Raw genomic sequence first — 26187 nt, forward strand, 5'->3', positions numbered from 1 at the left:
TGTCTTTTAAGTTTTCTAAGGGATTAAGCTTTTATATATGCTCTTCCCCACCCCCACCCCCATTTTAAGGTTTCAACAGTAACACAATGGTCACCAAATGCATTGTATGAATACAGCCAGGATTTGTGACATTCCAAAATGTCTTTGAGGCTTGAAGGGGCAGGTCCAAAGTCACAGAAGCTTAGAACTGAAAGGACCTCCGAGTTGGAGCAGAAGAACATTTAGGTTACTGAGTTGCTCAAGAGTGTATAATGGTGGAGAGATGACCTGCTTCTCTGTTGAGACAGTGCACTTCCCACTGCTTTGAAGGAGGAAGAATTAAGAAGTTGTTTTGTCTGTTCTGCCTGTGGATAACACTGTCCTCACTATCCTTTAGAAATCCACTTGGTATTATGTCTACTTGTTTCTTCTTTCTAGGTTGGTTACCCACTGTGGTAGACAAACTCTAGGGTGGCCACCATGATCCCCTGCCTCTTGGGATTCACACACTTTTATCCCCCTCCCCCCAAGTATAGGCAGGACCTATGACTTCCTGCTCACTAATAGAATGCAGCAAAGGTGATGGAATATACATGGTTATGTGTATATGATGACCTTACACATGACTATAAACCAACTTGATAGGAGACTCTCTTAGCCTGCCTGGCCAGACATGAAATAGCTGGGTCCACTGATTCAGAGTCTTACAAGGATGCAATCAAGTTATCAGCTGGGGCTTTGGTCTCATCTGAGGCTTGACTTGGGAAGGAGCTGTTTCCAGCTCATGTGGTTGTTGGCAGCGTCCAGTCCTTGCGTGCTGCAGGATTGAAGGCCTCAGTTCCTTGCTGACTGTTGGAGGGAGGCTGCGTCAGTACCTTGCCATGTGGTGCTCTCCAGAAGCAGCTCACAACATGACAGCTTGTTTCTTCAAAGCCAGCAAGGGACAGTCTTTGGGTCACATTGGCTACACCCAGAAGACTCAGTTATTTTATTTTATCTTTTTTATTTTTTTAACATCTTTATTGGAGTATAATTGCTTTACAACAGTGTGTTAGTTTCTGCTTTATAACAAAGTGAATCAGCTATATATATACATATATGCCCATATCTCCTCCCTCTTGCGTCTCCCTCCCACCTCTCTAGGTGGTCACAAAGCATTGAGCTGATCTTCCTGTGCTATGCGACTGCCTCCCACTAGCTATCTATTTTACTTTTGGTAGTATATATAAGTCCATGCCACTCTCTCACTTTGTCCCACCTTACCCTTCCACCTCCTTGTGCCCTCAAGTCCATTCCCTATGTCTGCTTCTTTATTCCTGTCCTGTCCCTAGGTTCTTCAGAACCGTTTTTGTTTTTTTTTTAGATTCCATATATATGTCTTATCATATGGTACTTATTTTTCTCCTTCTGCCTTACTTCACTCTGTGTTACAGACTCTAGGGTCATCCACCTCACTACAAATAACTCAGTTTTGTTCCTTTTTAGGGCTGAGTAATATTCCATTGTATATATGTGCCACATCTTCTTTATCCACTCATCTGTTGATGGACACTTAGGTTGTTTCCATGTCCCAGCCATTGTAAATAGAGCTGCAATGAACATTGTGGTACATGACTCTCATTGAATTATGGTTTTCTCAGGGTATATGCCCAGTAGTGGGATCACTGGGTCATATGGTAGTTCTATTTGTAGTTTTTTAAGGAACCTCCATACTGTTCTCCATAGTGGCTGCACCAATTTACATTCCCACCACCAGTGCAAGAGGGTTCCCTTTTCTGCACACCCTCTCCAGCATTTATTGTTTGCAGATTTTTTGATGATGGCTATTGACTGGTGTGAGGTGATACCTCATTGTAGTTTTGATTTGCATTTCTCTAATGATTAGTGATGCTGAGCATCCTTTCATGTGTTCGTTGGCAGTCTGTAAATCTTCTTTGGAGAAATGTCTATTTAGATCTTCTGCCCATTTTTGGATTGGGTTGTTTGTTTTTTTGATATTGAGCTGCAGGAGCTGCTTGTAAATTTTGGAGATTAATCCTTTGTCCACTGATGCATTTGAAAATATTTTCTCCCATTGTCTTTTCATCTTGTTTATGGTTTCCTTTGCTGTGCAAAATCTTTTAAGTTTCATTATGTCCCATTTGTTTATTTTTGTTTTTATTTCCATTTCTCTAGGAGGTGGGTCAAAAAGGATCTTGCTGTGATTTATGTCATACAGTGTTCTGCATATGTTTCCCTTGAAGAGTTTTATAGTGTCTGGCCTTACATTTAGGTCTTTAATCCAGACTCAGTTCTTTTAACTTGCTGCATCTAACTGGTGTGAATTTGCACCCCGTAATTTTTTTTTTTTTTTTTTTTTGCAGTACGCGGGCCTCTCACTGTTGTGGCCTCTCCTGTTGCAGAGCACAGGCTCCGGACGCGCAGGCTCAGCGGCCATGGCTCACGGGCCCAGCCGCTCTGCGGCATGTGGGATCTTCCTGGACCGGGGCACAAACCCGTGTCCCCTGCATCGGCAGACAGACTCTCAACCACTGCGCCACCTGGGAAGCCCTGCACCCCGTAATTTATATTAGGATTCTAGAGCTTGTGATTGCGTTCACCTTGACAACATCAATATAAACTCAGTTTATAGTTTTTTCATTAATTGTATAGTCATATGTTTCAGGGGATTATGGAGTATATTGACTCTATTATGAATTCAAACTAATCTATTGTGTAAGCGAGGAACCTGTATGAACTATTAAATCAGCAACCAACCTACCTCTTGGCCTTCACTAGACTAGAGTGTCTGCCAAAGCAATAAATTTTACCTTAGATAGGTAAATCAATTTCACTGCCATGTTCTCTCCCCTACTTCCTTCCCTTCTTCTTTCCAAATGTTGCACCAAAATGTTATATTTGGGCACCAATGCTCTTGGAGCCCATGGCAATCTCCCTCTGTCTTCAGAAGTGTGCCATGCACTGTGCCTACAATGATCTGCTTTCTTTTCTGCATATTTTCCTCCCAGTGATGGTTTTGCTTCTTCTTGCCTCCACCAGTGATTAGCTTCACAAACCACCTTATGGTTGAGTCCAAAGGTTTTTCCCCAAAAGAACACACAACTGACAGAAACAATAAAGTGAAAGTGCCCATGTTTTAAAATTAATAGGAAAACTTTTACTACAACACCAGTTAGAATTTCCTTCAGTTATTATGACATCAGATTTTAGTCTTGACAAAACTGATAAGCTCTAGACATTCATAACTGGAAAGTTTCAAGATCATTGTTTTTAAATCATCATTACATGGAAACTAGTGCTGTTTTATTTTAGGTGCATGGCAAACTGACAGAATACCAATCCAGTCCAAAGCTAAATCCAGTGAGGGCAGTCTAATTTAGATTTCTCCACTGAATTTTAACCAAGGCTGGGCTTCTGCTGGGCGATACTGTGAACTGTTTGATTTGTGCCAGGATTACTGTAATTTTGCAAGGTAACTTTAACATTATTAGGCTAAGTAAAAAATAAACTACTGATGAACAAAATTTATGGAAATTAATGGAAAAGTTTCACCTTTATCCCACTAAGTCTTCTAATTCCTTCAAAGAGTTAACGTTTATTTTTTATTTTTATAACATAGAGCTCATTCCTGACTTTCAACCAGCTTTTCAATGTTCCTGCTAAAATTTAGAGACCCATCCTTTACTGATGTCCTTTTGATTATTCATTCCAGCAGCCCTGATTTATTTTTATTAGTATGATACAACAATTCAAGTCAAAGGAACACAGTTCCCCACAATTTGGTAATACCTAGAACTTCTGCACTTTGTGAACGAAGACAGGCTTTTTAAAAGAATACCTGCAAGGCATACAGGCTCAGATACACGCAGTGCATTCAGGTCATTTGAGAAATAATATGCAGACTTCTTTCACATTTTCCTTGAGGACTTTTGCTTGGGTTTCCTTTATATTGTATACATTGAAATTCTTTGTAGATGACTGCAATAAAAAAAATGTATTTTCCTCCACTTGCAAAACCAAAGCAGTTGAAGAAATTTGCACATTACCTTTCCTTGCGAGGCCTTTGGCTTTTTCCCCCTAATGCCTTTTAAGAGAGTCTATCGTTAATTTTAGATGAAGAGTACAGAGCCTTTCTGTTTCCATAAATGTTTTAATGCTTCGTTCCTAGAGATGGGCTATATGGGGAGCTCTGTGAAGTTGTTCTTTTTGAGAAGTAAAATGTTTCCCCACAAAAAGAGAAGGAAAGTTTCCAGAGAACAATGAAAGCCTGGTAATTGTACTTGGAGTTTCTTAGAAGAGTTCATTCTTCTCACATGGGAGGATGGTTTGCTCCCAGAAACTTATTACCCCGTTGCCAGTCATTTTTCTGCCAAAGTCAACTCATGCACCTTTTAGCCACTTCAGTACACTGCAGCTGTTATATCCTGACCACCGGGGACTTCCTTCTTCCTTTCTGCTATTACAACGAGGTCATTCATTCCTTTCTCTCTCTCTCTCTCTCTCTTTTTTTAAAAGAAATCTTTTCCTCCCCATCTGTGCCTGGGATGCAGATACTGTTGCTTTTCCCTCACCAGCTGGGGCTGCGCTCATTGTTCAACCTATTGTTTCTCAAAGATAGGGCTTTGCATTAAGGCTACGAATGGATAAAAAACGGCTGGCTCAGAAAACCGTCATCAAATTACTAAACAAAAATAGGGAGTGGAATATTTTGTCTGCATTTAGAGACTTTTCTTTTAATTTCTTCATATTTTCTTTGTTTTGCTTTATTTCAGGTAGCAACGATTTTCAAACATCCACATTAGTAAATTCTGCCTTGAATTCATCCTTTTTAATTACGATTAATCCCAAATGAGAGAGTGCTTTTGTCTCTCCCTTAAATACCATCGGCTTGCTCTTTCCACTGCTTTTGCCTTGCTTTAGATAGCTTCCTCCAAAGTAACTGGGAAATTAGTATGTCTTCTTAACCTTTATGTGTAAGAACTCTTCTAGCCTTCTAGACAGGAGTCACTGGCATTAAGTGTTTAAAGTTATCCTTATTTTTCCACAAAATAAAATCACTTGTCTCAAACCCTTTTATTTTCATTCATTTTTTGCTTATTTTGATTGAGGTATAATTGACATATAACCTACCTAACCTACCTAATGGTTTGATATTTGTGTATATTGCGAAATGACCATCACCGTAAGTCTAGTTAACATCCCCACCGTTCACAGTTGCAAAAAATTTTCTTTCTTGTGATGAGGACTTTGAAGATTTCCTCTCTTAGTAACGTTCAAATATGCAGTATGGTATTATTAACCCTTGTCACCCAGCTGTACTCTCAAATTCTTTTTAGAGGGTGGGATACTAATAAACAAACAAACAAAATAATTCTATAAGCTGGTGCTTCTCATACTTTAGTGAGCATGAGAACCATCTGGAGTTAAAATACAGATTGCTGGGCCCTGCCCTGGAGGCTCTGATCAAAGTGCTACTGATGCTATTGATCTGTGGGCAGCGCTCTCAGTACTCAGCCCTTCCCCCCAAAGAGATTCCTGGGTATTCCAGGGTTGCTTCTTAAAGCGTTACCCGATGTAAACCAATGAAAAGAAAAGCTTGTTGAGACGGTAAGTGTATAATGATTGACAGATAGATGATGGATAATAAATAGATAATAGAATCCTATGAATCCTATGTTATTATTTATTACTTAAGTAATAACAGTTTTTTAAATTCTACCTTTTAATAAGTTTTTAAAGCATGGGATACACAGTATAAAAGTTCAAAGAGGGCTTCCCTGGTGGCACAGTGGTTGAGAGTCCGCCTGCCATTGCAGGGGACACGGGTTCGTGCCCTGGTCCGGGAAGATCCCGCATGCCGCGGAGCGGCTAGGCCCGTGAGCCATGGCCACTGAGCCTGCGCGTCGGGAGCCTGTGCTCCACAACGGGAGAGACCACAACAGTGAGAGGCCCTCGTACCGCATAAAAATAAATAAATAAATAAATAAATAAATAAGTTAAAAGAGCACAGAATATGTATATAGGAAACGAAACTGTTCCCCGTTTCTAGATCTCCACTCCCGCTTTGCAGAATCAAGCATGTTTAAGTATCTTGTTAGAGTATGTGCACTTAACATTTTGAAAGAGGTTGAGAATTGCCCTCTATCAGATAGTCCACGCCAGTTTACACTCCCATCTACTATTATACAGATGCTTATCTCTCCACACTTCAATGGTAGCAGACAATATCCGAAATTTTGATCCGCCATTCTGACATGTGAAAAATGACGTCTAATTTTTATTTTACTTTGTGTTGCATATAATTATAAGAGAAGTTAAACAACTTTGAGTAGCAAGACTGTGGACAATCTATTAATTTAGTACAAACAGCTGACTGGCTTATAAATTCGACGTCATACTTTCATCCAAGCAAAAGTATCTGCTTTTCTTGTTCACCTGATATTTTCCTTTTGTTGAATCTTGCTTCAAAAAGTACTGCTTCACCTCCTTTTGAATGAAAAGAAACAACTACGGTAACCCCCCCTTGTCTGCCCCTTTCCTCAGTTCCTCCGGAAAATCTGATTTATTTGGCAACCCTTTGATAAATGAAGGCTTAGATGTAGATTTTTTTATGGTCTGTAGAAAATAATACATCTCTAAACCCAAGCTTTGCTTATGAGAAATGACAGCTTATAGCCAAACTGAGGTTATAGGAAATCAAAGAAAACATTGACTATGGTGCACACACCAAAGCTGAATTTTCCTTGTTTATTGGTGTTCACTTGAAAGACACACACACACACACACACACACACAACCCTAAGACTGCTTTTTGAAATCAAATGTATTTCCTGCCTTCTTCTTTCCTCCGGACTCTTACGACCAGCCTATTTATAGCCCAGGAAAGGAAAAAGCTCCGCTGGAGGCAGGAAAACTAAGTTCAGAAAGAATAGAAGGAAGTGTGCCTGCCATTTAGCCAAACAACCTTTAATTCAGTGAGCTCAAAGCTTAGCAGCTTCGCTGTCGTCGTTAGGCGTAAACAGCTTGCAAATTCGAATTTTTTACTCTCCCCATTTTTGAACTGGATTTGGGCAATGGAGGTGAACGCAGCATTTTAGAAGAGAGAACAGGAACCTCTAGGTGTTTAGATACGTGGAAGAGAAACTTGTAACGGGTTGGTGAAGCAGAAGAGAGGATTCAACAGAGGGATGCGCTTGAAATGATTCCACACCTGCGAGTTAAGGTAAGTGTCCTTTTTAAGACTGTCTATTGTTGTGTCTACATGCATATTATGCACTGTGGATATTAACCCCAGACGGTGCGTATAATTTGAGGGCGGTCACTCATGAAGAGCCCATAAGCTTTGCTTATATCTCTGAAAAAATGTGGAAATCAGCCTCACTTGTGACATCTTCGCTTTTTAACAATAATGTTTTTAAAGTAGTTGTTTCCTTAAGATAGCTTTATAGCCACTAAGTTTTCTTTGGTTTCGTTATCACCAGGGGATTAAACAGTATACATAATTTCATTGAAGATCATTTTTGAAAAATAATTTCTTGATATTTGTCTGTTTTTCTACCCTTTTCAAAGTGCTGATGAGTGATCCATATACCATTTTGGGGGTATCAATACTGGTTTAGAATACATTTAATAGAGAGGCCCTCAAGCAAAAGTGGTCTATTTTAGAAAAGTTATTTTAACTAAATTAAATTTTGTATAAAATTATGTGAAGATTAAATTTTTTTTAACACAGAGCTTCTCCTGAACATTCATTTTCAGACCAAGAAAAACCCTCTAGAAGCACAAAAAACAGCACTTAACAGCTCCAGTGATAGAAACTGTTCACAATAATTATTTACATTTAAGTTATTATTTCAAAACAGTCATTCAACATATATTTTTGAGTGACCTGAAAAAATGTCCCTGGGTTTGGAAGTGGAAAGGTCAAAAGGGAATGGATTAAATCCAAGAGCTGTTGATGCTGCCCACGAAAACTTGTAAAGCTCCTAGAGACATTCCAACTTCTGTTAACGTTCTTTGCCATCAAACAAGTACGTTTGTTTAGATGATGCAACATATTTGCATTCACCGCTGATAATATCCACATTCGTGTCCTGGAGAAACGTGATTAATGTCACCATGATGTCAAACAAAGGAATACGGTTCTGGTGGTTTATTGAAAAGGAAGAGCCAAAGGAAATGTGTTGCTGTTATTTTGGCTTATCCCAGTTTGAGACTGGTATGTTTAGAATCTGTCTTAAGAAGATAGCAAATCTGGAAGCCAGAAAAGCTGAGCCAGCCAGATTGCAACTAGTGCAGGAGGCCAAGGCTCAGTTCTGTCTCAATGTGGATCGCATTGGCTGTTCTCTTTCATGGAAGAATTTAAGGGTTATTTTCTTCTGATCAGAAAATTATAATTCATTCCATGGAAATAGCAAAGTATAATATTCTTGAGTAGAAAGAGCGATATTTCTTAGTTAAAATTAGGTTGTAAAAAATAGAGTGAAATAAAATTAATCTGGACAAATATGATGGGTCTGAAGAAACAAATAAAACAAACTCTTAGCCCTTGTTTCCAGGACATTCCAGTGCTGCAAAGTCCTGAATTCAGTGCTGAATCCATTTTATTATTTCCACAAAGAAAAGTCTGAGGTAACCTAATTAATTGCTACTCCAGGTGGGTCAGCGATAGGGACACTGCTTACAGTGATCCTGATTTCTGTTCATGTTGAACCTTTCCTCTTATAATTTCAAAACAACATTCTCACTTGACACATTCATATGTTTACATGATGAGAATAAAAATGTTTTAAACACTATTGAAGGTTTAAATAATAGATAAAATAATGAGTTATGTATTTTATTCTAAGAGTATATATTTTTTCACTTTTAAAAGTCTTGTTGTTGGTCATTGGTTTCTGGTTGCCCATAGATGCTTACAAATGTATCCATGAAATGCCAGCTATTTAAAATAGATTTCTTGGGAATGGCTTAATAGTTTCATAGCTTTCCTGATGTATTCTCAAGCTCCTGAGAATACGGTACATTATTAGAGTTAGCTAATTCTGAAAAAAAAATTGCCAATTTTTTAGCTTCTCTATTAATTAAATAGTCATTTATTTCTTCATTTCCTGCATAACTCCTATAATCACCATATGTTTATAGGTTGCATAGTATAGCCACCCCGACTCTCACATAGAAATATAAGTGAAATCAGATTACTCTTCAGATAGAGTGGAGTTTTAAGAAATTTAGTCACCAATGTAATCCACAACTTGTAGGATGTATTGAAGGGGGGGTGTAGGAAGAAGCATGCCAAGGCCAGGCAGCCATACCCACCTGGCCTGATGCTATGGAAGGAGGGGGAATTGCAAATTGATTTTCATGGGTCTATGAGTACCTTAAATCCAGATTAGTGGCCACTGGATGTTCTCTTTCTCCTGTGCTCTCATCCTCTCACATCCTATATTACAGGTCAGCACAGCACCACACCACCAAAGCATATTTGTTAAGTTCTCCTACTTATAATACATTCTCTACCTTTGATAAACTCAACATTTACTTGGAGAGTGGGAGTTATACAGAACACAAGGCATACTATATATGGAACCAAATGAATGATGTAGATAATAAGTACAGATAAGGAAGGCCTGATCCGGGCAGTCTTCATGGAGGGATGAGGCTGAGCTGAGCCTTGAAGGGCAGAGGGAGATCTGATGGGTACGGCAAGAGATAAGGGCATCCAAGACAAGAACGGAGCTGTGTGCATGGGAAGAGACAGGAATGTATTGACACTTGGGTTGCTGGATGAAATACAAGATTCCCACTGAAATACGAATTTCAGATAAATGACATATACTTTCTCTAGTAAGAGTATGTCCTATTTCACTGGTGTGTATGAGGCGTATTGCATGACATACTTATACAAAATATATTTGTTGTTTATCTGATTCACATTTAACTAAGTGTCCTGTGTTTTTTATTTCCTACTGGCAACCCTACCAGCGAACTCTGTGTCAACCAGCTTGATAGGAACAGGGGCAATGCCCATAGAGAACAAGAAGAAAGCATCTGGAGGACGTTGAAGTCAGACTGCAGTGGGACAATAATGCCAGACTAAGGAATTTAGAATCTAATTTGAAGACACTGGGGAGTCACTGAGGATTTTGAGAAGGGAAATGACATCAATAAGACCTGCCCATTCAAGGCAGGACTTGCTGGGGCAAAGAGCAGGTCACCAAGGTCTGGGTGCTGGTGACAACAGAGAGAAAGAAACCATCCAGATTGGAGACACATTAGAGAACATATCCCACATGTTTTGTAAACTGATTGGATATGGTTTTAGGAGGAAAAGAAGTGTTAGAGAGGATATTATGTTTTACTTAGAGTCCATTCAAAGAAATAGCCAAAGAGATAGAAGCAGGTCAGGGAGTTAGTGAGGGAAGCAAGGATTTTATTTTCAGACATATTAAATTTGAGGTGATGATGGGATAATCAAGTAGAAATAGTAAGTGGACAGCTGGAAATGGGAAACAGCTTAGGAAAAAGGTGAGGGCTGGAAATAATAACAACGGCCAACATTGATGGAGAATTTTCTATATGCCAAGCTTTTTTTATTTTTTTTTAACATCTTTATTGGGGTATAATTGCTTTACAATGGTGTGTTAGTTTCTGCTTTATAACAAAGTGAATCAGTTATACATATACATATGTTCCCATATGTCTTCCCTCTTGCGTCTCCCTCCCTCCCACTCTCCTTATCCCACCCCTCCAGGCTGTCACAAAGCACCGAGCTAATATCCCTGTGCCATGCAGCTGCTTCCCACTAGCTATCTACCTTACTACGTTTGTTAGTGTGTATATGTCCATGACTCTCTTTCGCCCTGTCAAAGCTCACCCTTCCCCCTCCCCATATCCTCAATACGCCAAGCTTTTTAATATACATTCTCTTATTTCATGCTCACAACAACCACCTATGGGCAGGTTCCATTGCTAACCACATTGTATAAATGAGAAAACTAAGGCTCAGAGAGGTTAAGGGACTTGTCCTTAATTACCTAGCTAGAGACAGAAAATGGAAGCCAGGTGTGCATGAGCTCAAAGCCATGTACCCACTCATTCCCCTGGAGAATGTATCTGCTGTGGATTCACTTTCTCCACCTGCAAAGATCTAAGGGCACAATTGTTCATGCTGTAACCCAATTTTTAACCAGATGCCTGGTCTTTGTTCCTCACTACGGTAGCCCTCAGAATTCTGCACCTTTTGGTTAATCTCTCTGAGGAAACGGGAATAGTTTATACACAGAGATTTTCTTATTGATTTTACTTATTTGTATATTTATTACCTAAATTGTTTTTCCCTTCAGTGCCTCATTTTTAGATTTCTCCTCGGTTATCTTATGAAATAAAGATTATACCATATCGAAGAGAAAACAGGACCAAGAAAGGGGTTAAACACCTCTCCCTGTCCTTGGCTGCCTTCTAGTGGCAGAACCAGGTAACAATGCTCAGCCCAGGTCAGGGACAGTGCAGGCAGCCACTAGAAGCGAGCTCTTTAGGAAACTAAGAGGTCACAGAATCACTGCAGAATCATCTGTGGGCTCCTAAAGGGTTTGGAGGCTAGTTGTGCTAAAAGATTCTGGAAAAGGACTTCGTGGAATTACTTAGACTTTTACAGCTAGCTGGCCCAAAGGGCATTTTGGATAGACCCGTTGTAGATTTATCTTAAACTTTGTAATCATTGAAAAGATTTCACTTGTTTATCCTGTTAGGAAGGTACATATATCAGGCTTGGTTATTAAATTTTTAATGCACATCTGTGCCTTGATTGTTAAGGAATTTTCCTAGACATTTTATTCTAAATATTTATTTCAAAATACACAATATTTTTTCTACTAAAAAGTAAATAGTCTGGGACTTCCCTGGTGGTGCAGTGGTTGAGAATCCGCCTGCCAATGCAGGGGACACAGGTTCGATCCCTGGTCCAGGAAGATCCCACATGCCATGGAGCAACTAAGCCTGTGTGCCACAACTACTGAGTCTGTGCTCTAGATCCTGTGAGCCACAACTACTGAGCCTGCGTGCTGCAACTACTGAAGCCTGCGCACCTAGAGCCCATGCTCCACAACAAGAAGCCACCGCAATGAGAAGCCCGCGCATTCCAACAGAGTAGCCCCCGCTCACCCAACTAGAGAAAGCCCACGTGCAGCAACGAAGGCCCAACACAGCCAAAAATAAATAAATTTTAAATATATATATATACATAAAAAAGTAAATAGTCTATATTTTAGGAATATATCCTAAGGAAATATTCATAGATTGAGGCAAAAATCTATGTAAAAGAAAGTTTATCTATTTGAAACAGACAAATTTTGGACAAATATACAAAATAAGGAAATTGCCAAATAAGATCCCACAATATGGAATTACAAATAGCCATTAAATTACATTAAAATATTTAATGGCATTGGAAACTCTTTGTAGTAAATGTTAGTTGAAAAAGAGAAGACAAAAAATTATGTACATGGTATGATCCCATTTTCTTAAAAATTATAAATGTATATATGAAAAAGAGTTAAGAACTAAAAATTCGTACACCAAAATGTTAAGAATCTCTGGTCAGTGAGGTAATGGTGATTTTTATTTTCTACTTTGTCTCTGGGATAGCATGTACTACTTTTTATTTTTTAAATTTTTATTGGAGTATAGTTACTTTACAATGTTGTGTTAGTTTCTGTTGTACAGCCAAGTGAATCAGTTATACATATACATATATCCCCTCTTTTTTTAGATTTCCTTTCCATTTAGGTCATCACAGAGCATCGAGTAGAGTTCCCTGTGCTATACAGTAGGTTCTCATTAGTTATCTATTTTATACATAATAGTGTATATAAGTCAACCCCAGTCTCCCAATTCATCCCACTCCCCCACCTTGGTATCCATAAGTTTGTTCTCTACAACTGTGTCTCTATTTCTGCTTTGCCAATAAGTTTATCTGTACCATTTTTCTAGATTCCACATATAAGCAATATTAGACAATATTTGTTTTTCTCTTTCTGACTTATGTCACTCTGTATGACAGTCTCTAGGTCTATCCATGTACTTTTATAATCAGGTACAAAAACCAGTATATTTTGAAAAAGTGGAAAACTAAGTCCCAGTGCTCTAATTTCTTGCTGTCACGGCTGACAGTCAGGTTTGTGCTAATTCAGCCCCATTTTGGCTTCTTTGCCCAGTAAAGCACTGTATCCTGTTTGTGACAGCATAATTCATTGTAATGGAAAAGATTATGATGCACTAGTCTGGTCTATGACTTCACTGTATTCATGGGCAACAGGAAACAAAGACAGACACTTGTTTTTTTCATAATTGTTTTAGCAATAATTGACAATTGGAGGAAATGAATGGCAGAAAACAATTATGGGCAGACAAGATGGTCAGCAAATCAGACTGGGAAATGCAATGGAGCCTGTCTTAGTTCTATTAGTGCAACAATTTCAGAACATTACAAAGATATTATTGTTTTGTTTTCAATCTACTCCTGAAATCACTATTGTTTTTACCAGCAGTTACACAACTCTTTGCTGGAAGTAGTGACCCCCAATGTGTTTTTAATTCAGTAATCTGGTAATCCCACATCAGTGATTTGGGAATGAATTTTTATGTAGGTTAATATCCCGTGTCAGTGTGAACTTCTCCACGTGCATGACGTGTCCAGTTATAATGCTGCTATAACTAGCCCCCTGTTGCCCGTACACAGAATCTTAAAAGTTTTATTTTCCATTAAATTTTTAAAAATCAAATTCACGTTTCTATTTTCTGTGAAAAGATCCGTTGTTTTCATTTTAACAGCAATGGTGGGGGAAACCAACAACAAAAAGTCAAAACAAGTGAATTCATGATTCCCTCTCCCGTTTCCGTGCTATGAAATGAGTACAGATAACAACGACTGAGGTGAAAACGAAGGATGTGTTATCAACTGGGAAAGAGCTAAGTAAGGCAGGTACTGCGTGCACTGCAGTGACATTTATCAGTATCTCAACCAGTGACTTGTGTCCTTAGACATGACTTAACTGTCCTGTTGGGTATTATTAAAATGCTTTGCTTGGGAAAACTAAACATGTAGGGGTTGCTTTAATCTTTACTCCTGGTCATATTCTCCTCTGATTAGCCCAATTTGGAATAAAATTCTGCAGCGGCTCTGACTTCCAATCTGAAAGACTAGTTACTGGTCATGCAATTTATTGTGGAGGCCTCTAGACCAAGCACTGTCCAGTAGAAATATAAAGTGAGCCACAAATGTCATTTTATATTTTCTAGTGACCACATTAAGGAAGTAAAGAGACAGGTAAAAATTAGTTTTAAGAATCTCATTTGTTGAACCCAATATATCCAAAACATTATCATTTTGACGTGCAATCAAAATTAAAGACTGTTAATGAGATATCTTACCTTCTTCTTTGGTACCAAGTCTTTGAAATCCAGGGTGTATTTTATGCCTGCTACATATCTTGGTTCGCGGGCCTCATTTCATGTGCTCAGTGGCTTGAGGTGCCTAGTGGCTACTGGAGTGGGCAGTGCAAATCTCAACAGCAGAGCTGCAGTGCTATGCAGTTACATGAATGGCATGTGAAGTTTGGGCTGAGAGATTCTGCTGTCTGTTCAGGACTCACAGTCTTCTTTCTGATGGACTCAGCAGGCCACTCTTACATGTCTCAAATAAAACTGAATCACTGAAAGGCAAGCAAAGGATTGACAGTTTCTAAGTTTTGGCCTCTTAGAACAGTCCAACTGTTCGTTGGATCAACTGGAATGCTGTGAGTAACGGTGGGTTTTTCAGTTGAGAATAAGGGTAATAGAGGTTTTAAAAAACTCTCAATTTTTGAAATCTGGGTTATATGATTATAAGAAAATTTATTTTATCATGATGTTTCCAAGTGAATTTAGACATGGTAACAGATATTACACAGCCTAAAATGAACTTCTAGAAAGCATTATAGATGTTGTGCTCTTAATAATGCATAAAACTTAGTACAAAGAAAGAAATCTTTAGCAATTCACTCACACACACACACACACACACACACACACACACTTCTTCTACCATTGTGGCCATTTCTGATGTCTTTTCTGCAGTCTGCATTGTCTTATTTGAAGGGTAGGAAGTATGCTTCAATAATCTTGTATAACTACTATGCCCTGGGGACTCTCATGCCAGTTAGCTGGAGTGACAAAGATAGTTCTGTGTGCTAAGTATGGAGATACAAAAATAGAACCAATGGAAGTGGATAAAACTAAAAGACACTGTAGGTTCCTAAGGCCCCGCCAATGGCAAGAGACCTGGAAACAAGGGCTTCTGAAGTCCTGGCAAGGAGTCACAGCCAACTGAAATGATCATATTTTGGGTTCATTTCTTATTCCATGAAGGTTTGGTTACGGAGCTAGATTTAAAGCAATCAGAAAATTCTAAAATCAAAATAAAAGTTAAAGACATTTAAAATATAAATAATGACCATCCATTGCATGATATACAGATTGGAAGTGTTCCAAAAGCTTGTTTTTAAGAATGTTCTTGGCCCTCTGAATAAACTTTTCGTTTTTCCCATAGAAGCAAAGTTGTAGAGTGACTGGTGTGTGCACCTATAATATCATATCTCATATACTTACAATGAAATCATTACAGTGTATTTACAATGTATTCACAATGTATTACATTAAATTATTATGCTTAAATCATTATAATTTATTATAAATGTGTATTATTAAATTATTCCAATGCATTTACAATGAAATATAACTATTAATGTATCGTTTCTACATTAATACATTATACCACGCACTAATACTATGTTAATAACTACATTACATTTATACGTTAATAATACATGAATAATTAAACTAAACAGAAACATAATCTATTGAATCAACTTACAATCTCCATCTACCCAAAGCAAAAGCACTGATAGTGAATCTAGGAAGTGCCAGGTGCTCTATCAGATGCTGGGACAAGCATAAAAGATAAATTGTATTTATCTTGTTTGCTAATGTCAGTAGGAAAGCAACTTCACTGGAGAAGAATGAGGAAATAGACGGAATTCTTTTCTCAGGAGACAGCCTTATTATCTGCGTGACTCCTAGGTGGAGAAGGCCTTTTCATTTGTGTCTAATTTTAACTTCTAAACTTTGGATTCTCCTTTTTTTCCCCCGTCCTTAGGACCGAGTACCTCTAACGCTGCTCTTCAGGATGTAGCCATAATTAGGAGCTTTTTTTGGTTCCTAAATAGGGCGTGATTTTCCTAAGTCACATTTGGCAGAGAGGTAGAAGAGAAGAAGGTAAGAGAAAGGTTGCAGTGAAAGTGAATGTAGGGACACCTGAGAAAGAGAATTCTACAAGCTTGCTCCGTCCTTCTGGGGGCGTGGGCGGGCGTGGGGAGGCAGAGCACGGGGGAACCAGGACTTGGGTCACTCTCTAAATTTTCCTGTGCAGCTTCCAGAAGGGGAAGAAGGAGGGGAGGGAGGCGGCGTGTGCAACTGACCTTTGCGTGTGGAGTGTGCTTTCCGAGTCGGTCTTTCATATCTTCGTGAGCGCCATTAGCTGTTGGATCCTGCAGATACTACTGCTGCTTTTCCTTATCACTAGTAAACGAGGAGCAGGTGGCAACGTTAGGCACTAACTGGTCTTTAGGCAAAAGGTCAAGAAGCCTGAGTTGAGTGGGGCCACTGATTGATTTCACAGATCAGCAAGAGAATTCAGGGACATACAGGTGAGTTGAGATTATCCCATTCCTCCTTTACCGTCACTATTGCTTCTATGTTTGCTCCTTTTCCCCTTATTCAAGGACTCACTCCACCTGATTTCCTTCCCTCAGGGTCCCCCCTCCCCACACATTCAACTCTCCACACGCCTGAGAGCAGATTCGTCCCTTAGTATTCTCTATCCACAGGGATTGGTTCCAAGACCCTTGCTGGTATGAAAATCCTCAGATGCTCAAGTCCCTTACATAAGATGGCATAGTGTTTGCGTTTAAACTACACATACTATACTTTAAATCACCATCTCAGATTATGCGTAATACCTAATTCAATGGAAGTGCTATGGAAATAGTTGCTAGTGCATGGCAAATTCAAGTTTTGCTTTTTGGGATCTTCCGAAAAAAATTTTTTTTGAACCCACGGATACAGAAGAACTGACCGACTGTAATCTGTCTTGGGGGTTGTTGTGACTTCGCTGAATTAACATTTGTTAAGGAGAGCCCCAGGTGTAGGATGGTGAGCAAAACAAAAGACCACAAGAGAAACTGAAATGGAGAGGTTTATCCTGGGGGAAGCGCTCAGCAGCCCTGGAGGGGGAGGTCAAGGCAGGCACAGGACCTGGGGCACACGCTTATATTAGGGTAGAATCCGTGGGTGGAATGCTTTGGGGTTCCTGAGCTAAGGCTCAATTCAAACCAAAAGGAGCAGGGTTTTGGTAAGCTCCACGGGGCTCCTAACAAAGGGACACAGGGCTCTTGGAGGTAGGGGAGACTTTGATCACAAGGGTTCTTGGGGAAGTCATAGTAGGAAGTTAACTTACCTGTGACTCTTCTAGCCGTTTTCTAGGGCATGCCCTTGTATGAGGGGCGAGTGTCAGTTTAAGGCACCCAGAGGGCCACTTAGCCGAACAAAATGGATGCCGAGGCAGCAAAAAATATGGAGTAGCTTAGCTAAACGCTCGGCAGGCAAACTGCTTGGGATCTTAGCCAAGTTGCAATGAATGGAAATATATTCAAAGTAGCTATAGTGGTTATAAGAAAAAAAGTGTATCTCACAGAAGCACAAGGAATGAAGCTGAGACTGGCAGGGGCCTCCCTCCAGAAACCAGCTGATAAAGGGTCTGAGACCTGACTGGAGAACTTGATGGTTCCTTACCTCCACTCCTCCTGGGAGGTTCTGCTTCTCTCTCTCTCTCTCTCTCTCCATCTTTCCCTGCTTCACCATGACAGGGAGAAAGAGGATGTCCATTAGCTCCTGTTTGTCCTTTTTTTTTTTTTTTTTTTGTGGTACGTGGGCCTCTCACTGTTGTGGCCTCTCCCGTTGCGGAGCACAGGCTCCGGACGCGCAGGCTCAGCGGCCATGGCTCACGGGCTTAGCCGCTCCGCGGCATGTGGGATCTTCCCGGACGGGGGCACGAACCCATGTCCCGTTCATCGGCAGGCAGACTCTCAACCACTGCGCCACCAGGGAAGCCCTGTCCTTTTTGTTCAAGCACTGATAGCTCTAAATTCCAAATTCTCTTGAGAAAGAATCTAATTATCCAGCTGACCTATACTTGCCTCAGGTGTCAATACCTTGTCTAGTCACTTATGGCCTTGGGAGTGGGGAGTCACTATACTAATCCTGCAGATGGGAGCAGTTTTCAGCAAAGAGGGGCTTGAGCTGGGACCTCCAAAGCTGTCTCTTACACACCTGGCATTCAGGTGTAATAGGGCGTCTTATTTTTTCTGACCTCTTTTTCTCAGGCCCTAACCAATGTGTCTCCTAACTTTCCCTGAAAGTGCCATGTATTTTCTCTTCCTCCAGACTTTCCTGTACTGATCTGGCCAGCTAGAGTTATGCCACCCCACTCCTTTCTCTCAATTCAAAGCCTGCATATGCTTCCAGATGCAGCACAGATGTGCTCTCTTTGATAAAACCATCGCTAGTCTTCTGTGACATCACCTCTTCTGAAATACTATAACACACTGTCTAATTGTCTAATATGTTTAATCACATGATGTTTGGTGGTATTTCTTTCATTTATTCAGCCATTATTTGCCTATATAGTTAATTTTCCAGGAGTTCCTTCTCTCATCGACCTAATTATGAATTCCTTGAGGTTTGAGCCATGTTTTGTGCTTTGAAAAACTCCCTCTGGAGTAGGTCAGTGTTCATAGAAGCATTATTCACAATAGCCAAAGAGTGGAAACAACCCAAGTGTCCATCAACAGATGAATGGATAAACAAATAATGGTATATACATATGATGGACTATTCTTTAGCCATAGAAAGGAATGAAGTTCTGATATATTCTACAACATGGATGTGTCTTGTAAGTGAAATAATCCAGACACAAAAGGAGAAAAATTGTGTAATTCCACTTATGTTAAATAACTTGAATAGGCAAATCATAGAGATAGAAAGCAAGTTAGATGTTATTGAAGGCTGGAGGCAGGGATGAGTGGAAAATTCTTCATTAATGGTTATAGAATTTCTAATCTGGTGGTAAAAAACTTTTGGAAATAATGGTAATGGTTGCACAACGTTGTGAATGTAACATCCTTATGAATTGTAAACTTAAAAACGGTCAAAGTAGTAATTTTTTGTTATATATATCTTACCACAATTAAAAAAAAAATAATAATGTAATATACCCAAACCAATGAATTGTATGGTATGTGAATTATGTCCCAATAAAGCTATTTTTTAAAAATTCCCTCTGGGAACCAGATACTATGTATAATAAGTGTGTAAGTAATACTTTTATCATTTGTTATGAGTCATCACAACATTATAATTTGTAATGAGATTCGTTAAGACACAAATTTAAATGTGACAGATGAGGAGATATGTTTCCTCAGTTATATATACAAGGTATAACATGATTACTCTGCACTTGGTGCTAAGGTAGGTGTTGAGACACATGTCAAGTGCTGCCCAGGTATGATTTGAGATCCTAAATTCTGTCAATCATTTTTATCTTTTGTGGAGTACCTGCTATAAAGTATTACACACCAATATACTAATTTAATGTTTGGTGAAAGAATGAATAAAAATATTAATAAAGTATACAGAATTTCTACTCATATATGTATTTTTTTCTGCCACCAACTTACCATCACTGGGGTTTCATTCTTTAGGACTGAGACATTGTTTTCCAAATGTCTGCTCTTAAGACATAATATATTAAAAGAGAAGTTGATTTGTGAACTAGATTCCTGCTTCTCCATTCTCTGGCCATTAAATAAAGCTTTATGCTCTTTCAGTCTCAAAAAAAAGACATAATATAATATACTATGTAGGTAAGATGGGACATTGTGCAGCCATGGGACAAATCATGTTTCAGAGGAGTATTTGATGACATTGGAAACTTTGAGAATATTTATTGACATTGGAAATATTTATGATAAATTAAAAAGGTAGACTGAAAATCTATATGCCCATTTTAAATTTTATAAAAGATAGGAAAGATATTTATTAGTTACCTATTTCTGTGTAACAAGTCATTCCCAAACTAAGTGCCTTTAAAGAGTGGGTTGCAATCAGGTGTCAGGTGGGGTTTCAGTCATCTGAAGACTTGATCTGAAGTAGGGACTTGAAGACCTACTTTTGAAGCACATCATGCCCATGGCTGGCAGGTCAGTGTTGGCTGTTGGCTGGGACCCCCAGTTCCTCTCCTCTTGGATTTCTCTGTAGGCTGCTTGAATATCTTCATGACATGGCATCTGACTTCCTTCCGAGTGAGAGATCCTTGACTAAGATGAAAGCTGGAATGCTTTTTATGACCTTGCCTTGAGAGTTACACACCACTGCTGCTCTTGTATTCCAGTAGTCGTGCAGGGCCAGCCCTGGGTCAGCCTTTAGTCAGCAAGGACAACACAGGGCATGTGAGGATCACTGGGGACCATTGGCAGGTGACCACAAATATACACTGAAATAAGATTTTTAAGAATGGTATGATTAGAGCTGATCTTATTTTTCTTTGTGCTTTTCTATACTTTTCATTTTTTTTTATGGTGAACATACATGATTTTTGGAATCACACACAGTTTATTTTTGTGTATGGTGTTAGGGAGTGTTCTAATTTCATTCTTTTACATGGAGCTGTCCAGTTTTCCCAGCACCTCTTATTGAAGATGCTGTCTTTTCTCCATTGTATATTCTTGCCTCCTTTACCAAAGATAAGGTGACCACATGTGCATGGGTTTATCTCTGGGCTTTCTATCCTGTTCCATTTATCTATAGTTCTGTTTTTGTGCCAGTACCATATTGTCTTGATTGCTGTCACTTTGTGGTATAGTCTGAAATCAGGGAGTCTGATTCCTCCCCCTTCATTTTTTTCCTGCAAGATTGCTTTGGCTATTCGGGGTCTTTTGTGTCTCCATACAAATTTTGAGATTTTTTGTTCTAGTTCTGTAAAAAATGCCATTGGTAAGGATTGCATTGAATCTGTAGATTGCTTTGGGTATCCTTCAATTCATTTTAAGGCTTCAGAAAAATAGTTAAAAGAAGTTGAGTCAGGGAGCATTATCTGATCCTCTTATCTGTGTGTGTAAACACACACACATACACTCATATACACATACTCTTACACTCATACACACACATATCCTACACCTGTGGAACTGAATGGATTAAAAATGGATCCATCTTTTTTGTTTGTTATTTAATGATAGTCTTTACATTTTAATGGTGAATTCAGACAATCAACACTGTGGTTATTGAGGTATTTTTTATTTTCTATTTTCCATTCTTTTTCTCTCCTCTCCTGCTTTCTTTTGGATTTTTCAAGTTTTCTGTATTCCAATTTCTCCCCTCCAGTGTTTTGGGAGTTATGTAATCTATTTCTTTTCTTTTATTAGTTATACTTAAAAATTTTAAATACATATTTGATTTAGCAAAGCCTAATGTTAATATCTTCATATTAACATCTTCTGAATAACATAAAGAAATCTTCTTCTGAATAACATAAAGATCTTAGAAACCTTTGATTCCAATCTCAGGCTCCCATCTTTTATGTTCTTACAGTTGCAAATTTTAGCTCCACTTTTTATAAACAATTTTGTTGAGGTATAATTGACATATAATAAATGGCATATAATAAAAATATACAATTTGATGTCTTGACATATGTATACATCCATATGTATCACCACAATAAATATAGTAGTCAACCCCTTAAAAAAAATACTGATTGAGTTCACACACGAACATACCTGATTGCATGTAAACTTGTTTTACTTAAGGAGTTCTGTTGCTTCTGGACAGAAGTAACTATGATAATCACCATTCATCCAAGCCCACTAGGCATTCTGCTAAGTGCTTTACATTAATTATTTCTCATTTCTTTATTGTCTTTCATTTTTAATTATAAATGCACTGCCAGTTTATTATAAGTGAATGTACTCAATATCAAAATGAATAGTATAAAAGAGGAAAGACTTGCAATCCTCTTTTTTTTTTCTTCAGAGTAGATACCTGTTTATTGCTTGTTGTCACTGCAGATATTTTCTATGCATTTGACAACATAAACGATTGTAATAAAAATGGGGCTAGATACATTGGGGGGTTGTTTTTTGGCTTAAAACAATAATCGTTTATGCTTACTGTTTTTTGCAGCTTGCTTTTTTCACTTATTACATCAAAGCCATCTTCCCATCCATCCTTCTCATGACTGCATGGTTTATTCAGCATTGATAATACATTGTGATTATTTTGATCAATCTCCCTTAATTTTAGGTTGTTTCCTTTTTATTGTTGTTATTACAAGTGTTGTATTGAACTTGTCTTATGTATATCCTTGTGCATTTATTGAATATTTTTAATAGGCTAAAAGTCTGAAATGCAACGCAATGCATTATTTCCAAACCATATAACCACCCTTTGAGTCAGATATTATCATTTCCCTCTTGCAGTTGAGGAATCTTACACAGATCTTCCTCTACTTACAAGGGGGTTATGTCCCAATATGTCCATCGTAAATTGAGAATATCGTTAAGTGGAAAATGGATTTAATACACCGAACCTACTGAATATCATCGCTTAGCCTAGCCTACCTTAACTATACTCAGAACACTTACATTAGCCTATAGTCAGGCAAGATTATCTAACACAAAGCCTATTTTATAACCAAATGTTGAGTATCCCATGTAATTGATTGAATACTGTACTGAAAGCGAAAACAGAATGATTGTAGGGGTTCAGAATGGTCGTTAAGTGTATGGGTTGTTTTCCCTTGTGATTGTGGGGCTGGCTGGGAGGTGCAGCTTGCTCAGCATCACTACAGAGTATCGGAGTGCACACTGCTAGCCTGGGAACAGATCAGAATTCAGAATTTAAAGTACGGTTTCTACTGAATGCATATAGCTTTCACAGCACCATAAGGTCAAAAATTTGTAAGTCGAACCATGGTAAATCGGGGACCGTCTGTACTTAAAGGATTAAGTGACTTAGCTAGTGAGAGGCTGATGAGGGTATGAGAATCCTGATTTCCCAGTTCTCCAGTGTGCCAACATCCTCACCACTCACTGCTCAGCCTCTCCTACTAGTTTGGAAAATGGTTAAAAAAGGAAAAGTTTATTAATGTTGGAATTGTCAGGAAGATTACTGGGGATTTTCAGCTAATAGTAGTCCTATGGAATTAGAATGCGGGGGACATATTTCAAGCAATTTATAGTTTCACTTGGCCCTGAAGTTGAGGACACTAATATAAGAGTTGAGGGGCTATTTTTAGCAGGTTACTTTTAAGCATCCCTGGAGGGGTTGTGAAATAGCCTGTCTACCACAGGATGCTAGCAATTGCTTGCCTAATTTTTTGTTCTGAAGGAAAGGACACAGACCATCTAGGCCAGTAAGTTGGGTCCAAAACCGGACCCATGTTTATTTTACTTAATAAATGTGTTCTTGAATAATATGAGTTGAATTTTTGTTGGTCGAATGCCATTTTTAACGCACCAGGGGTACACATATTTCTTGTAATCCTGCAATGAGTGGCTTTCTAAAACAAAGAATGCTTTGGTAATGTGAACAATTTTCCCTTAATTTATGTTGAATATAACTTTTTTCTTTCCCCTTAAGGCAGGGAACCCTATGCTCAGTCGCTTGTGTCTTAGAGTGTGTTGGCTGGTATAGCCATATTAGTTAATGGTAATGTGGAATATATATGCTGTTAAATTACAGACTAATATAGTCCAAACTCTCACTCCAAAGTCCCAAAGCAAACGACATGGTGAAAGCATATAAATCAGAAGAGGTGGTTTGTGATAAACACCCCACGCCAGGAGGAGTGTAGTTGCAGACCTTGGGTGCTCCTATCCTTATGTTTGGATTGTGGGCCCCATTCCTGCCTCACTGAGATGGCACGTGGAAGAGGTGTCTCTTCAGTTACTACAGCCACAGTCCAGAAAATAAGATAGAAACAAGTGAGGGTGCGTGAGACCCCTTTTCACACTAGTACCATTGCATGCTTTGAAAGTATAGTCCAAAATTTCTAGTCCAACCTTAACATTTTTGTTCCTTCTATCAGTTCACATTTGCTCATACATTTTAAAAAATCAATCAGCAGTTGATTTTACAATTGGAATGGCCTTTAGAGTTCATGGAATTTTTGGTGTATGCGGATAATAAGGATTAGCCAGAGAGCAATAGACTCCAGCTTTTAACTTTGGCCAATTTTAGTCAATTTGGCTTAAGATGCTTTGTTTTTTTTTTAAAAAATATTATTCTACATGAAAAGCAGGCAAATATCTTCAATACAAGTGATTTAGTTAATATGCCTGGTAGGATAGGATTCTGAAAATGAATAATGAATAATCTTGATACTCTAAGTTGTGTAAAATCAGTCTTTTAAAGGCCATGACTCTTGCATTGCTTTTAGTTTAGTCTTGGGAAAATAACTGAGAATGCATAGTAAAATGAATAACTTTGCAATCCCAATAATCCCAGTTTTGGAGATCTATACTCTGGAAATAAAAGCACCAGAAACGAAGATATATGTGCTAGAATGTTTAGTGTAACACTGCTTACAGAGGCAAAACACTAGGAGCATCTTTAGTGTTCAGCAATAAGGTGAATTAACTATAATATAACTACACTGTGAAGGAGTATGAAACTATTAAAAAGAATAAATTAAATCTGTATTATTGATCTTGGAGCCAATATATATAATCATGATATACTGTTATGGGGGAAAATCAAATTACAGATTAATTTTTTAATGGAAAAATAGAACCCTACATGTGTATGTATGTATGTATGAGATACATTTCTCATAGGTGTGTGCTATCTCAGTGAGAAAGAGGGGTTCCATAATAATATATTTTCTTTATGTGTATCTCTGTATTGTTTGACTTGCTACAATGAGCATTATTGCTTTTTAAGTTTAAATATCTTATAAATTAAAAAACACACAAGCATACTGTTTTTCTTATTTTGTAAAGGGAAACAAGACCATTCTTCCAAGTGATAATGTAGTTTTTCTGACCACTAAAATATATATTTAAAAAGAATTTATAGGCATTCAAATACCTATTGAAGCCTCACCATTTAGGTTACTTTTCAGCTGTTTTAGCCCATGCTCTCCTGCATTGATCTCTCACTATCATGTGTTTATTTCCACCAGCCAAGAAGCTTTGGCTGACCTTCTTACTTCCTATGGTTGTATTAAGGAAACAGCACCCACCTCTCAGTTCTGACCCCTCCCCTGCGCTTGCCTTTCAATTTGAGAGTTTTACCACAACATAAATGGATCTACCGCCTTTCACTGATAAGAATGGCAATCACCAAGAAAAACCCTGAGAACAAACACTCCTTGTTTAATTAAAACATGAAGGAAAACTAGAAATGTCCCTACCACTTTTTTATGTGCTTCTAAAAGGGCTTTCTTAGTTTATTCCCTGTGATCTGCAAATAAGAAAACCCTGTAGCAAAATATTAGCTCCTCATTCCTTGGCAGGTTCCCACTCTGATTGTGGTTGCCTTTGTGTTTTACCAGGAAGTCATAAAAAAGAATATCTTATCCAAAGGCTTTCTACACACAAAGAGTATAAGTAAGCCTGAGATGCAGCCAAAAATTTCAGCAAATAAAGTGCAAGTAAACCATGGCGATATTTAACCAAGTGTATGATAAAGACAATGATACCTTAGGAAAAGATATGGAAATGAGGTTAGAAGCTCAGGCCTCACAGATTTATTACCTACAGGTGGTGATGGTTGGATTAAAACTTGAGCAAGTAGTTTGGCACTAAAGGCTGGAAAACAGTGTGGAGAAAAGGGAACCCTCTTGCACTGGTGGTGGGAATGTAAATTGATACAGCCACTACGGAGAACAGTATGGAGGTTCCTTAAAAAACTACAAATAGAACTACCATACGACCCAGCAATCCCACTACTGGGCATATACCCTGAGAAAACCATAATTCAAAAAGAGTCATGGGGCTTCCCTGGTGGCGCAGTGGTGAGAGTCCGCCTGCCAATGCAGGGGACACGGGTTCGTGC

At 38.6% G+C, this 26187-nt stretch overlaps 1 protein-coding gene across 1 annotated transcript in view; it reads left to right on the forward strand.

The window, feature by feature from the left end:
- The first annotated feature begins 6979 nt into the window (after positions 1 to 6979).
- The window catches only part of RASGRP3 (RAS guanyl releasing protein 3), a 100816-nt gene continuing 81608 nt past the window's right edge, over positions 6980 to 26187 (forward strand). Inside the window, exon 1 of the mRNA XM_024732291.1 lies at positions 6980 to 7201. The gene's annotated coding sequence lies outside the window, so the exon portion shown is untranslated. The remainder of the gene's footprint in view (positions 7202 to 26187) is intronic.

The sequence above is a fragment of the Neophocaena asiaeorientalis genome, unplaced genomic scaffold (genome assembly GCF_003031525.2).
Source record: "Neophocaena asiaeorientalis asiaeorientalis breed wild unplaced genomic scaffold, Neophocaena_asiaeorientalis_V1.1 scaffold18, whole genome shotgun sequence".
NCBI classification, from domain to species: Eukaryota; Metazoa; Chordata; class Mammalia; order Artiodactyla; family Phocoenidae; genus Neophocaena; species Neophocaena asiaeorientalis.